Here is a 14,118-nt window from a genome sequence, read left to right on the forward strand (position 1 = left end):
TTTGTGGAATACTTCAGCCTAATACTTCTTATCCGTGAGGATCATTTTGACACTTATTTTTAAAAATCTAGAAAATATTAAGTTTATAGGGTCAATGGGTCACTGACATATTTTTATAAGTTTCCAGAATTCGTTAGACAAGAATAAATCAATGAGGTACTTTTGTCTCTCACTTCTTTCGTTTGAGACAACACATATTAAAGTTTTGCTAAAAATATTTTTGTGAAACATTTTAATTCTCCATCGGCGTAACATACTTCTACTTCATATTACTCAGATTGAAAAAAATTAAGGTCAAAGACCCACACGGGCTAGAAATATTGGGTTAAAATGTTTCACAAAAATGTGCGAAATTTAATTTAGTGGTTAATTCTTTAGGCAAAATTAATGCTAATTGTAGTTTCATATGATTTTTTTTCAATTAATTTAGATTAACTTCAGACCAAATTAGGAAACATTCAATACAGTGTAAACAAATTTAGAAACTACGCGGTAGATGATCCAATATTCTACAGCTCCTTCTGTTTCATTGCGATTATGAAACTTTACTGGTAAGCTTTTCAAACACACCTAGTTTTCATTCCATTAACCTTTAATATTTTCCATAAATTTATTATCATAAATTATAAAATTATTTTATTTCTCTTCTGTGCTCATTTGGACAGTCCTAATGAGCTTCTGAGTTAAATGGGGCCCATACATACATATTATATATAAAGCGAAAACATACAGACTCAGCTTAAGAAAAGAAACAAAGTGTAGTGCGTCAATTATTGTAAAAATAACGAAATGTGGCATATGAAGTGATAAATATGCACGTGTCTTATGTACATGGCAATTACGTATATGTCATCAAAATTTCTGAAATTTTCATTTAAAAAAAGCTTTGGAATGTGAATCATCGGTTACTGTGAATATGATTTCATTTGTAATATGTGAAATATAATACCAAACGGAAACATTACGTTAACGCATTTGCCTACAAACATTTACTATTAGTACAACTTACTTACGTACAAGTGAGAAAATTATATTATTATTATATGGTATATAATTTTTGGTCTCAAAAAGTTTACAAGCAATAGCTACCCATAAGCAAAATAACTGGAAACAACTGAGTATTAAGAAAGCAACTTACTTATTCATGGAAAAGCTTAGGAGGCTGAGGCTTAGGGAGGTTAGCTGGCGCCAAATTATGGGTCCATGTTAGGTGAAGTCCTTACTGAAGAGGTACAATAAAAACAGGTTTAGGAAACTCATAACCCTCCTTAAGGATAAATAGGAATGCTCACGGGAACGCTCACGAGAATGCTCCAACTAAAAAAACTGCTCTTTGAATATTTGCATAAGAAGGTTGAGATATCTCGGCCATTTACAGCCAGAAGAAAGGCATATGCGCTCAGACCTACCCAGCTCTATCTAAAGTTTTATTAGGGAACTGGACTTGGATGAGGTACTGTGATGAAGTCGAAAAGCAAACTTAAAATCGATCGATATATCTACTTATTCATAGGTAGCTAGGTAGAAGTGGCAGTCTCTATCTAGATCAACTCACTTAGACTGTTGCCGACCCATTGTGAAACCACAGTAGCAGTTTATCTGCTACTCCTCGTTAAACCATTTTGTTTTAAGTGCAAACTCATTGATCTGGCTGACACTTATATCCCTAAGGTCATCAGTATCCTTTAGAATCGATGGGTCAAAGTATCTAAACCTAGTGGCAGGCCGCGCGGGTATGTAACAGAGAAGGTGTCTAACGATCTCTTCCTCCTCCATAACATATTCCTTAGCTGATTTAACATAGTTTTTTTTTTAACTAAATATTTGATTATTTTTAAAGTAATATTTTTTCTGCCTGAAAGTTAAAACTATTATTGAGGAAAAATTATAACTTGAATAAATACAACTTTAGCACCAATTTTGCGAAGGGTGTAAATTTCGTCACTTAAAGCTATTACATCGCTCATTAAAGTTCGGCATTTTCCCACTTTTTTCACGACAGCAGAAGCCAATACTATAAGAGATCCGAAAGAGAAAATGAGGCACGCTTAGCTGGCACCCCCAAAGAAGCCGAAGACGAGGAGGACCATGCACCTTAGCTGGAAGGAACTTAAGAGAATGGGCAAAACAGACTTGAGTGTAAGAAATTATTTGTGCCCCTATGATGAATTATAGTCACAGCCACATTGGTCGATATATGGAACTGGTTGCGTACTGGTTGAAAACTAGTTCTGCATGACATGAGTACAACTCTTCTTTGCCGGGTACATTTGATTACGTGCGCTGTCGTATCTACAGAATGTTGGAATGTAAGACACAAATTGTAAATCATATGTAAATAAATGCGTACACGCGTCTCAAATTAAACTTCAAATTAGCTTTTAATGCATCAGATACAAAAAACAGGCTGTGTTGTTATTTATATGCATTGTCAAGCTTTTAGCTACACTCTAGTACGAGTATATAGAACGGAAGTCTCGATTTTGGGTGCAGGCATGAGAGGAAAAAACTGCAGCGATTATTTTACTAAGATTTAGAGCATCAAAATTGTACAAGCTTATGGAGTGCATATAAACATTCACACATACATACATACATATCTAACTAACGTAATATTGTAGTAGAAAAGAATTTCTAATTGGGTTAATTTCTTAAGCACGATTCATACAAATTTATTGTTTGTATATGGATGTCGTAGTTTATAGTACAATCATAGTATCATCACATTGGCTTCCGTGATTTCCTAAACGAAATTTTTTTCTAAGATGAGAAGTGGCTCATTTGAACTCAATGCCAAAGAAAACTAGAAAACCCTGGTACGAGATTCAGAATTTTAATTCTCGAATTTAAGTTTTTTCTTATTTTTTCGTAGAGCTACTGACATGATTGAGCCACGTGCCTGGCATTGCAAAAAGTGCATGTAGGCATACACACATACATATGTAAGTATTCAAAATCCATCTATATTTGTATGCTATGTCAAAATAAGAACACTTTTTTAATTGCTTTGTTTTGTTTGTAGTGAATACGCAAACCGAGCTCATGGTTTGTATACACTTACACACATACGAGTCATTTGGGTTTTATTTTTTCTCTCTGTTGAGTCCATAGCGTCAAAGAGTCATAGCCAGTAACAACATGCAGATAGTGTTTGTGGTTTTGTCACCATATTTCAATTAATTTCACTGGGCGACTTTAAGTGTATACCAAGAAATCATGATAACTTGTAAATAATGTACTAATTTTTTCCCAAGAAATATTATGTCTAATTGAAGCATCAAATGTTTTTGCCAGCAAAACACTAAAAACTTAGCCTGATGCTATTTTTTATAATTATAAAAGGAAGTGGCCTTAGAGTAAGATTTATAAAGCAGAGGAGAAGAAGTTCCCCAAACATTTGGGACGAAAATGTATGCTGTTACAACAGAAAAAGAGAAGAAATTCGTTTATTTAAGAATTCGGATTAACACATTGGAGTCGCAGCTGCTAAATACAAGGTGGCGCAAAATGAATCACGCTATCGAAAATTTATAATTTTTGCAAATGGCGTCGTACGTCAATCATAGTTGACTCTTGTGAACTAACCAGCTGCTGTATATAAACACATAAGCGAAGAAGCGCGTAAAGGTGAAAATAAATATTTCCATCACTTCAAATTTAATTACATTTCATATTATTATTCCCTAAAAATTCACCTTTCATTAAAAAAAAAAAATAATAAAATAATGGAGACTTTAATAATTTTTAGAGGTATAGGAAAAACTTGAAAGCATTTGACTCAGAATTATATTTTTCATGTAGGTTGGACTCATAACTCGAAAATATATACCGATTAAATTGAAATGTTAAAAGTCCATCCACAACTATGTACATTCTGCTTGAACCTGGGGATGGATCTTTTTCGTTTAGTCACATATCGTCCCCTTAGTATTAAAATAGCCTATAAATTTTTTGATGTTTTGAGAAAATGAATTTCAAACTTTTTGTCGAAAGTAGCTCTCACTCAAATCTCGTTATGTCTGTAAATATTTATTATTTTTTGACTGACGTTTTGACCCACTTTGTGGAACTAGAATTTGATAAAATTTTGACCACATATAAAATCGACGATGGAGAATCCAAAAATTAAAAAAAAAAATAATAGCCTATGAGCACATAGGCTATTGTTATACTAAGGGGACGATATTTCCTGTCGTAAATAATTTTAGAATATTAAAATTTTTTTTTTAAATCGATGTATCAAAAACACTTTCTACACTATTCAAATGTATTTGGTCTAACCACTATTAGTTCGATTTCTTCTCATATACGCCCCGTTTCAAAATTATAAACACATCACTTTTTTTTGTAAAAATATAATCTATACAACAAAGAAACCATATACAGTAGGTTCTGTTTTTATGCGGTAGATACGTTCTCCAAGAAACAGCATAAAAAAAGCTACTAGTTCTATAGTAAAACTATAGATACGTTTCAAATGCTAAAACCGCATAAATCTGAAATAATGTAATAAAATCGCATAAACAAAATATTGTATTTTTGAAAATTATATCTTTATTTAAGAAACGTCAGAATCGAAAAATAAATTTAAGTCAGAAATAGAATCAGACAATACCCACATGTTGCGCGTTCGTTTAGGATTTGGCGTAAAATCACTTGAGGAAATGTACACGTCTGATCTAGATAGTTATGCAGGCGGTTCCATACTTGTAGGGTTAGCATTTCTGATGTAATCTGTGATGAGTTTTTGCTTAGCTGGTTTAGAATCTTGTTTATATGTACAATTCCCGATAGGTCGACATGCATTTTGTAATTTAAAAAAAAAACCGCACTATTTCAAAACCGCATAAAAAAAGCCGCATAAAAACAGAACCTACTGTGATGCAAAGTTTCAATTTTTGTACACAATTTTTAAATTTTTTTTTCCAAAATCTCATTACAAACTTTAACTTTTAACCAGAATTTTTAGAATTTTTCTGTGTATGCAGCTTTTTCAGAAAATCTGGGTATGTTGCAATTGTACAACTAAAGAGACTTAAAATGGTCAATTCTGATTGGAACACAAGCACTTTTGTGCCAAAAGTTTTCGGAGAATTAAGGAAAACAAACCGCCACAGACGAATCATCCTTCACCAAGACAATGCGAGTTCTGACGTATTCGTTCGCACAAGAGAATATTTTGAGCACTCAAAATATCGAATTAATAGGCCATCCGCCTTATAGCCTTGATTTGGCGTCTAATGAGTTCTTTTTGTTTCCGAACATCAAAAATAAAATGCGAGGTTTTCCATGCTTGAGTGGATATGCAAGTTTCTAGTGACTACAAAAAAAGTTGATTCGGCTTTGGCCGCATGGTTGGTTGGTTGGTTAAAGTGGTGATTCTTCCAGAATCCAACCAGCGCTTTCGCGCCATTTTGTTGCCACATCCTCGTTGCCAACTTGTTTAACGGTTTTTTACAGCATAACTATATCCAGTCTGTGCGGTTAAGGAACCTTATTAGGTTGTTAACGTCGACGCCAGATAGTTGCTCGAGATTCTCGAACAGCGGTTGGCCCAGGGTTAACAGTCTGTCCTTCCATAGGGCAGGGCATTCACAGAGGAAATGGAAGATTGTCTCCTTTTTCTCCGGTTGTTTGCAACTGTGACAGTATGTATTGTGAGGGATACCCAATTTGGCTGCTTGTTCTCCGATAGACCAAAAGCCAGTTATGACCGCCGTTAGTCGATTGCTTGAGGTTGTAGGTCGGCCATAACGTTCTGCTAATATTGCATTTCGTCTGGACTTTCCACCTACAGTCAGCGATTCGGAGGTATTTTTGGGAAATTGTGCTCTTGACTGCACCTAATGGTGTGAGTACCAATTCTGCAAGAGCGTTATTCATGGCAGATCCCCCTCTTGCCAGTTCATCTGCTTTTTCGTTACCTTCAATGTTCCGATGTCCCGGGACCCAGATTAAGGTAACTTTATGGTTTTCACTCAAGATGGTGAGGCTATTCCTACTTTGTTCCACCACTTTGGAGGTTGTTGTGGCCGAACCCAGTGCCTGGATTGCAGCTTGGCTATCCGAGAGAATAGCGATATTACCCTTAAAAGAGAAATCTGCGATTAGTAACCTGCAAGCTTCCCCAATCGCCAGTACTTCCGCCTGGAAGACACTGCTGGTATTAGGGAGCCGCACAGATTTCTCAATTTTAAGTCTGTAAGAATATATACCAGCTCCAACACCGCAGCCCATTTTACTTCCATCCGTATAGACGAAGTTGTTTAGAGAGAATCCCTTATTCCATTCTTCCTTAGTTGGAAAGAGAGTGGCAAAATTCCTATTGAAAGTTACCGTCGGGACGATGTAGTCAGTTCTCACCGAGATTAACTGAGTTTGTCGCAATAATAGACTAGCATGACCATAAGTTTTTTCTCTCCAGCGACCCGCTTCGTTTAACCTAAATGCACTCATGGTTGCCGTCTTCTTAATATGTAGGTCTATTGGAATAACGTGTGTCAGTACATTGAGAGCCTCTCTAGGACATGATCTGATTGCACCGACCGTTATTGCACATGCTGATCTTTGTATTCTGCCGAGTAGTTTGGTATTGTACTCTCTCCCTAGAGCCTTCCACCAAACTACCGAACCATACGATAGAATAGGTCGTATAACCGTCTTATACAGCCATAATGTATGCTTAGGCTGAAGACCCCATCTTCTTCCAAGCATACGTTTACAGGCATATAAAGCAATTTCTGCCTTCCTTACCCGTTCTTCAACATTTAATTTCCAGCTTAGTTTGGAGTCCAGAATTACCCCTAAGTACTTTGCGCTGGGTGATAGTGAGAGAGTTTGTCCGTTAATATTTGGTAAGGTAAAAGGTGGTACCTTATATCTGGTGGTGAAAAGCATAAGCTCTGTTTTACGTGGGTTTAAACCTAGGCCACAGCCTGTGGCCCAAGAGTTAAGCTCGCCTAATGCCCTCTGGATGATCCCACTGATCGTATTAGGACACAGTCCTGACGCCATTAACACCACTTCATCAGCGTACGCCACCGCTTTTACCCCACCTGTATTAAGTTTTATTTTAAGTTTTATTAAGATTTTGGCCGCATAGTGCCGAAACAAATGTTTGCCAATGTTGTCTACTTCTCACTTTCATCTTAATTTGAGTTCATAAGAGAGATTTGTCAATTTCTACAAATTCTTCATCCACACTGTATGGCGGATTAAATATTCGAATTAAAACATCGCAACTTCGTGCGCATTGTCAGGCTGCCTTGGCTTTTTTGGTTCTGGCATCAATATCGCCAGAATCAGAAATTTATGCTACTTGGTGGGCATTTCGATGTTAAAATATGTAGGCACTATCGTTGTAAATACATATTTATATGCATACATACTAACAAAGTTCCACTTATAAAAGCAAAAGTTTAAGTGAGATTCACAGACTCCTCCACTAATTCACTACCTCCGCCACTAGTCAACTAGTCAGGAAAACTTTGCAATAAATTGTAAACTTCTTTTCTCTCAGTCAATCTGCTTTGCTTTACCCATTTTTGCCTTATGCAAATATATAAGTACAAACTTATTATTTCTTTCTAATTTAAACAATAAGAACTTCATCACTTCTGCGGCAACAGAGCAACTTTGGAGTTAAATTGTTGAGCTCTGAGTGGTGGAAGTAAACTTTAGCACTACTAAGCACAGCTACAAGTATCAAGAAATGTTAAAAAAGAAGGGAAAGAAAATAAAATACAGCTATAAAGATAATTTTGCTATAGAAATGTTGAAAACTAAAGCGAGTAACTAAAATATGAGAGGAGTGAAATAAGAAAGAAAAATTTGCGCAGAAGTTTTGATCAATCTTTTGTTTGTTTACCACATAATTCTCAATTATCTTATAAAATCTATTATATAATTTTTTAACTTATACTTATATGCGTCTACTAGAATTTAAATGAGATAATAGTTAATGACATAGAGTGCTCAAAGAAGAGAAAAGAGGTATGTATTGCCATTTCCTTAAATATACAGTATTGGATGATATGCGTGGCACGTATTATTAAATCAAATGAAAGAGATGTATATGAAATTAAGTGATAGATTGCATAAATAATTTAATTATACAAGCACATGTATTTAGCGAAACTAGGGCAATATCTTGGAATGGTTTTAAATGAAAAAATAAATTATATGGCAGGCCGCAAAATTACTTCAAAATCATCATGTTTGAAATCAAAAAGCCATGCTTTCACTTCGTTTAGAAAACGGAAAATCTTTTGACAAGTTGTACATCTTTAGAAAGTTTATTGAATATATATATATAAATATATATGTGTTCCTTTAACTCCTTGTGAAGCATAGGGAGTGGAAAAGCATAGAAGATATTGTGGTATAAAAATTACGAAAACGGGTGGTACGAGAACTTGGAACTGCAACATGTGAAATAGAATTAGTTTTTAATTTGTGTGAGGTCTATATTGGACTTCGTAAATATCCGTTCCTTGCAATAAAATTTTCATAATTTAGAATAGTACAAGTTTTTCACTGGAAAAATAGTTAGCATTTTAAATATATTCATGTATTCATATATAGAGTGCGGCAAACGACTAACGTTGCATATTCTTCGCATGAGACATTTCTGCAAAATTAATAGACGACGAATTTTAGTAGAATAAGTATGCACTACCCCAGCAGCTTATACCGTATTCTGATTTAGATTGTCTTAGTTGATAAAATGAACGTAAGGTGGATAACATTTATTGCTTCATAGTAGATATATGACCAACTTAAATTGAGATCGACTAAAATTCCCAGTTACTTGAATTTAGAGAGTAGTAGTAATAGTTGTTATTGCAAATAAAAGTAAAATATACAAAATTTTGATAATTACTTATTCTATATTAGTATTAATAAAGAAATATATTTACTATAATTTAACGACAATGGCATGAACCGTCTGCCGATTTATTTTTCGTGCAAAACAATTATCCAGTTTTCGAGTTTTAATAGCAGTTAAACTTTTTCTTTAAGTAAACTCCGTATCTAAAGACATATTTAATAAAACGCAAATGTTTATCTCAATGATCATTTCCCCCATTGAGAATGTCAAACAGTTGTGAATCATTTACGGTAAATTTTCGGAAAAAGGCTTTTCTATATTCTCTTAATATTGGGCAGCGCGCCGGGAAGTGTGCTATGTTTGTAAGCTTGCCTAAATTACACATTGAGCAAGTTTTATTTTCTGTTCAAATCTGTTGTTATTTAAAATTACCATGACTCCTCTAGCCCTCATGGTCCACATGGTTGATTCTGATTGAAGTCATATTTTCTAAATGAACCGGACCTTTTGACCAGTCTAATTCCTTATATATATCTTACTAATACTTAGGGCTTTTAGTATGTACACCTTCACCCTTGCCTTTAGAAACTACTTCGACCGTGAAACTTATACTGTCACAAACAGATAAATAAAAGGAAAAATAAGTAATTTTCTCAGTACTGAACTCACATATCATGGAATACACTTGGACAGACGCCTCACTTGGTAAATACACCTTTCAGCAATAGTATTGTAAATGAGACTAATAGAGACTGGGCAGACGGCTTTAACTGTCTACTAAATAATACACTACTAGTATACATTTCATCATGGAACGCTACACACTTGAGCAACGATTGCGAATCGTGCAAATTTTTTATGAAAATAATCGTTCTGTTGCTTACGGTCCATTTAACAAGCCGTCCCGTTTTGGGGTTATGTGAAGTCATTGGTCTACAGTAACAAGCCGGCGACGATTTGTGAGCTCAGAGCCAATATTGAACGCGAAATTGCTGGAATTTCGGCCGATTTATGCAAAAGAGTGGTCGAAAATTGGGTTCAACGATTGGACTTCGTAAAACGTGCACGCGGTGGTCATGCAAAAGAAATCGAATTTCATACTTAAATGTATATGTTCAAACTCGATAATAAAAAGAGGTTGTCTGTAAAGTCGGTTTACTGACGATAGTTTAACGTGATAACATAACAACATAACATAACATAGCATAACATAACATAACATAACATAACATAACATAACATAACATAACATAACATAACATAACATAACATAACATAACATAACATAACATAACATAACATAACATAACATAACATAACATAACATAACATAACATAACATAACATAACATAACATAACATAACATAACATAACATAACATAACATAACATAACATAACATAACATAACATAACATAACATAACATAACATAACATAACATAACATAACATAACATAACATAACATAACATAACATAACATAACATAACATAACATAACATAACATAACATAACATAACATAACATAACATAACATAACATAACATAACAACATAGCATAACATAACATATCATAACATAACATAACATGCTGTTCAAGCAAGGTAACGACGCATGAGCAAGATAACGACGCATTTTTTGGTGCGTGCAGTCGGCTACATAGAATTATAAGACGTTATCACGTCAAAAAATAATAATAACATTAAAACAACAGGTATTATTAACAAACTTGGTTTTATTTGAAATTCTTCAAGTAAATCAAATTAATAATAATCAATAAGGAGGCATATGCAAATACAAATAAGTGAATTTATATATGTACATATGCGCATATACATACACATATACGCTCACTTAAGTAGGAGAGAGCAAGATGTCGAACGTTGCCGTTCGTTTGCTTTGTTTGCTTTGTCGTTCGTTCCGCGCTTTCGCTTGCAGTTCATTCAAGGTAACGGCAATGAGCAAGGTAACGACATATGAGCAAGGTAACGGCAATGAGCAAGGTAACGGGAATGAGCAAGGTAACACTAATGAGCAAGGTAACGACACATTTTTTCGTGCGTGCAGTCTGTTAAATCGAATTATAAGACGTTATCACGTCAAAAAAAAAATTAGTTAAAAAAGTCAAACCGTTTGTGTTTTATTCAAAAAAAGTTCAAAAGTTTAAGCGCTCTTACTGAAAAACCCTATACAACTAATTAGGATGCATGGCATTCAGCTTTCCAAAAAAATAAATCAAATATGTTCGAGAGCTTTTGTGATATTGCAAGCAGCCAGAAAACTAATTTTGCAAGGGTGATTTTCCCATTTCTTTATGTGTAGGTGGGTGTGCAGCAATCTCTAATGGCAAACATTTCTACAAAGGAATATGAAAAAAAAGGAAGGCAGAATGCCTGCATATAAAACAGAAAGATAAACATAAATATTATATGTTCCCTAACAAAAGCCAACAAAATATTGTACAGTCGGGAAGGTATTTCAACTAATATAACATAAACATACTTACATATATATACACACATACATATATGTACAGGTGCAAACGATATGTGCTGTAAGGTTAAATACTTTGGCCGATAAGAAATCCTTTGGGTGCACTAAAAACAGCGCCCATGGTCCTGTGGTAAGCAGAATGGCCGCAAGATCAATTATTTATATATTTTTTTTATACAATTCTACAACAACAAACGAAGTATTTTGTACAATGACTGGAAGTATGTAAGTGAAAGGGAAAGTTTATGTGACATTTTTGTCGCACACACCTTTGGGTTTTACGCGCAATTTCAGAAATTAGAAAGCATTTACATACAAGCATTCATGAATAGATAAGAATTTATATATATATATAATTAAATTCACACACATCACATCAGATGTACTTGTATATGTATGAAAATATGTATATATTATGTGCAGTTAGGTGCATCTAACAACAGCCAAAACAACTAGTTTGCATGTGGCAGTGGCGCACCTTCATAAAACAAAAAACGAGAACAACAAAAACAAGAATGAATACCTGTATATACATTTAGTATGCATATAAATAACAGTAGATAATTATCTTGTTGCTTACATTTTCCATTTTTAATACAACTATTTAAGCATATATGTATGTATGCATGTAAGTATATGTATATAAACCTATGCTTGCGATTCTCATTCGTAATTATAATACTATATTATAGTCGTACTTAATTTTGAGCGGAAATTAACGCTTAGTGTTCATATACCCGCATAACCTGTAGAGAAAGGTTTAGTAAATTGAGGAAGTACTAGGCGTCTTCGATTTCCCACTTCACTGCTCGCTATGCTTGGGCTCTGCTCACTCGACGCTGAAAAGTTGCATGTGAAAGCAACAACAAAGTTATCGAGCAAGAATCGCCTTCGCGAGTATGATCATACTTTATAAAACTGGTATAACTCACTATTCTACAAGCAAATGTCATTTTTGGCAACTTTTTTCGAGTGCTGCCAACGTAGTATGTTTATTAATGCCAGTTGCTTCATCTATTCACCACTCGCTAACGAAGGGCGAATCGCAGAGGGCTGCTGGTTAGATAGTAAGAAATCACGAGCATTCATAGCATAATTTGCCCTGACATTGTCTGAATAGAAAGGATTATAGCTACGTAAAGTGCTCAGTGAAACGAGAGAAATAGTGTGTTGCAGTAAAGATGAACAATCAACTGTTCCATTAACGAATATACCAAAAACAAAAGGAAGAGAAACAATTTTTCTTTGCGTTTCAAGATCAAAAAGTTCTCAACACACATTCAGAAAATTCAAAATACCAGTTTATTTTTCTCAAGTGATATTATCGCCTTCAAAGTACTCCATCAACTGCAACGCACTTATGCTAGCATTTGATCTTACTCTCCAAACATTTCTGGAACTCTATTTTCGGTATAGCTGTCAGAGCCGTCTTCAATTTTTCCATCACTTTTTTTCGGCTGTTAAAACGCCGAAGCGATTCCCCGTAGTAGTTTTCTGGCTTGATTAAACAACAAAAAACCTGGCGAATTCGATGACTTGTCAAAAATTCACGTATAGTGCTGGCGCTGCGCGACGGTGCATTATCATGGTGCAAAATCCCCAAGTTGTTTTCCCATAAATCCTATCTTTTTTGGCGAACTGCTTCATCATAGACCTTATTAACTGTCTGGGCAAAAATTCGAGGTACAAAGTTCAATACCGTTATAATCCATGAAAACTGTGAATGCTCACTTTGCTTTCTTTCTCGATGGCTTGCCAATACGTTCATCCTCATGATTTCTTCTGAAGCGCTCATGCCATGCTCGGCTGTTTTCTTTAGAGTCTCACTACCCAATCAGTTTCCCAATACCTTCGCTTTTGAAAAGGTAATATGATAGCATTTTTTATTACAGAAAATAATTTAAAATCATCGGTGTATAAAAAAAAAATGGCAAAGACAAAGTAACTACTATTATTGATGAATAAAACCAAAAGTAAAGGCCCTTAAATATTTCCTTGTGGAAAAATTTTTTAGAAAACTGCAGATTTTCTGCTTAACAGCTGTCAAAAGAGACACCAACGAGCAATAGAAGCTGTCAAAAGAAAATACTGTTACAAAATAAAATATAACTTGCCAAGTGATTTAGCAAGAAGGACAAATGAGTATATGCCTTGGCATATATAATATAAAAGGCAGCTTTATATTTGACCTAAGGAGGTCTTGTTCCAAACGGTAAACATTTCGACCTACACACCAACTATTTGCCTGTTAGAAAAAATAAAGATGCCGTAACTTCTCAAGCTTTGTGTGACAATTATCTTTCAATTTGCCAACCAAGCACACATACACATATGTGAGGGCATACCAATTTATACTCAGTTGCTCACCACACCTGGGTATTAATCTCATGAAAACTCATTTCGATCATTTACGTTTATTTATTGTTTACGTTGGCATACTCGGAATGACATTAGCTCTACAAAACCAACAACAAATTTAATCCAAGTACAAAGACGATTATGGACGAGAACAAGTGTACATACATACATACATATATTAAGATACACATTTGTTATATACACAAAGGTTTACCAATTCTAGAGTAAATTAAGGTTGAGTGCACTTGTAATAGATATTTTGGTTAATTTGATGGCATTGGACAAAATATTTGTGTAATACGAGAATGTATTAAAAAAAAAAACGTATTGATGGAAAAGACGAATAGTTTGAAGCAACGTTTTTTCGTACTCTTACATTTTGAATATTTTTCTCCTTTTTGATTTATGAAATAATCGCCTACGCGGTTCTGGCCGAA

This window comes from Anastrepha obliqua, chromosome 5 (assembly GCF_027943255.1).
Source record: "Anastrepha obliqua isolate idAnaObli1 chromosome 5, idAnaObli1_1.0, whole genome shotgun sequence".
NCBI classification, from domain to species: Eukaryota; Metazoa; Arthropoda; class Insecta; order Diptera; family Tephritidae; genus Anastrepha; species Anastrepha obliqua.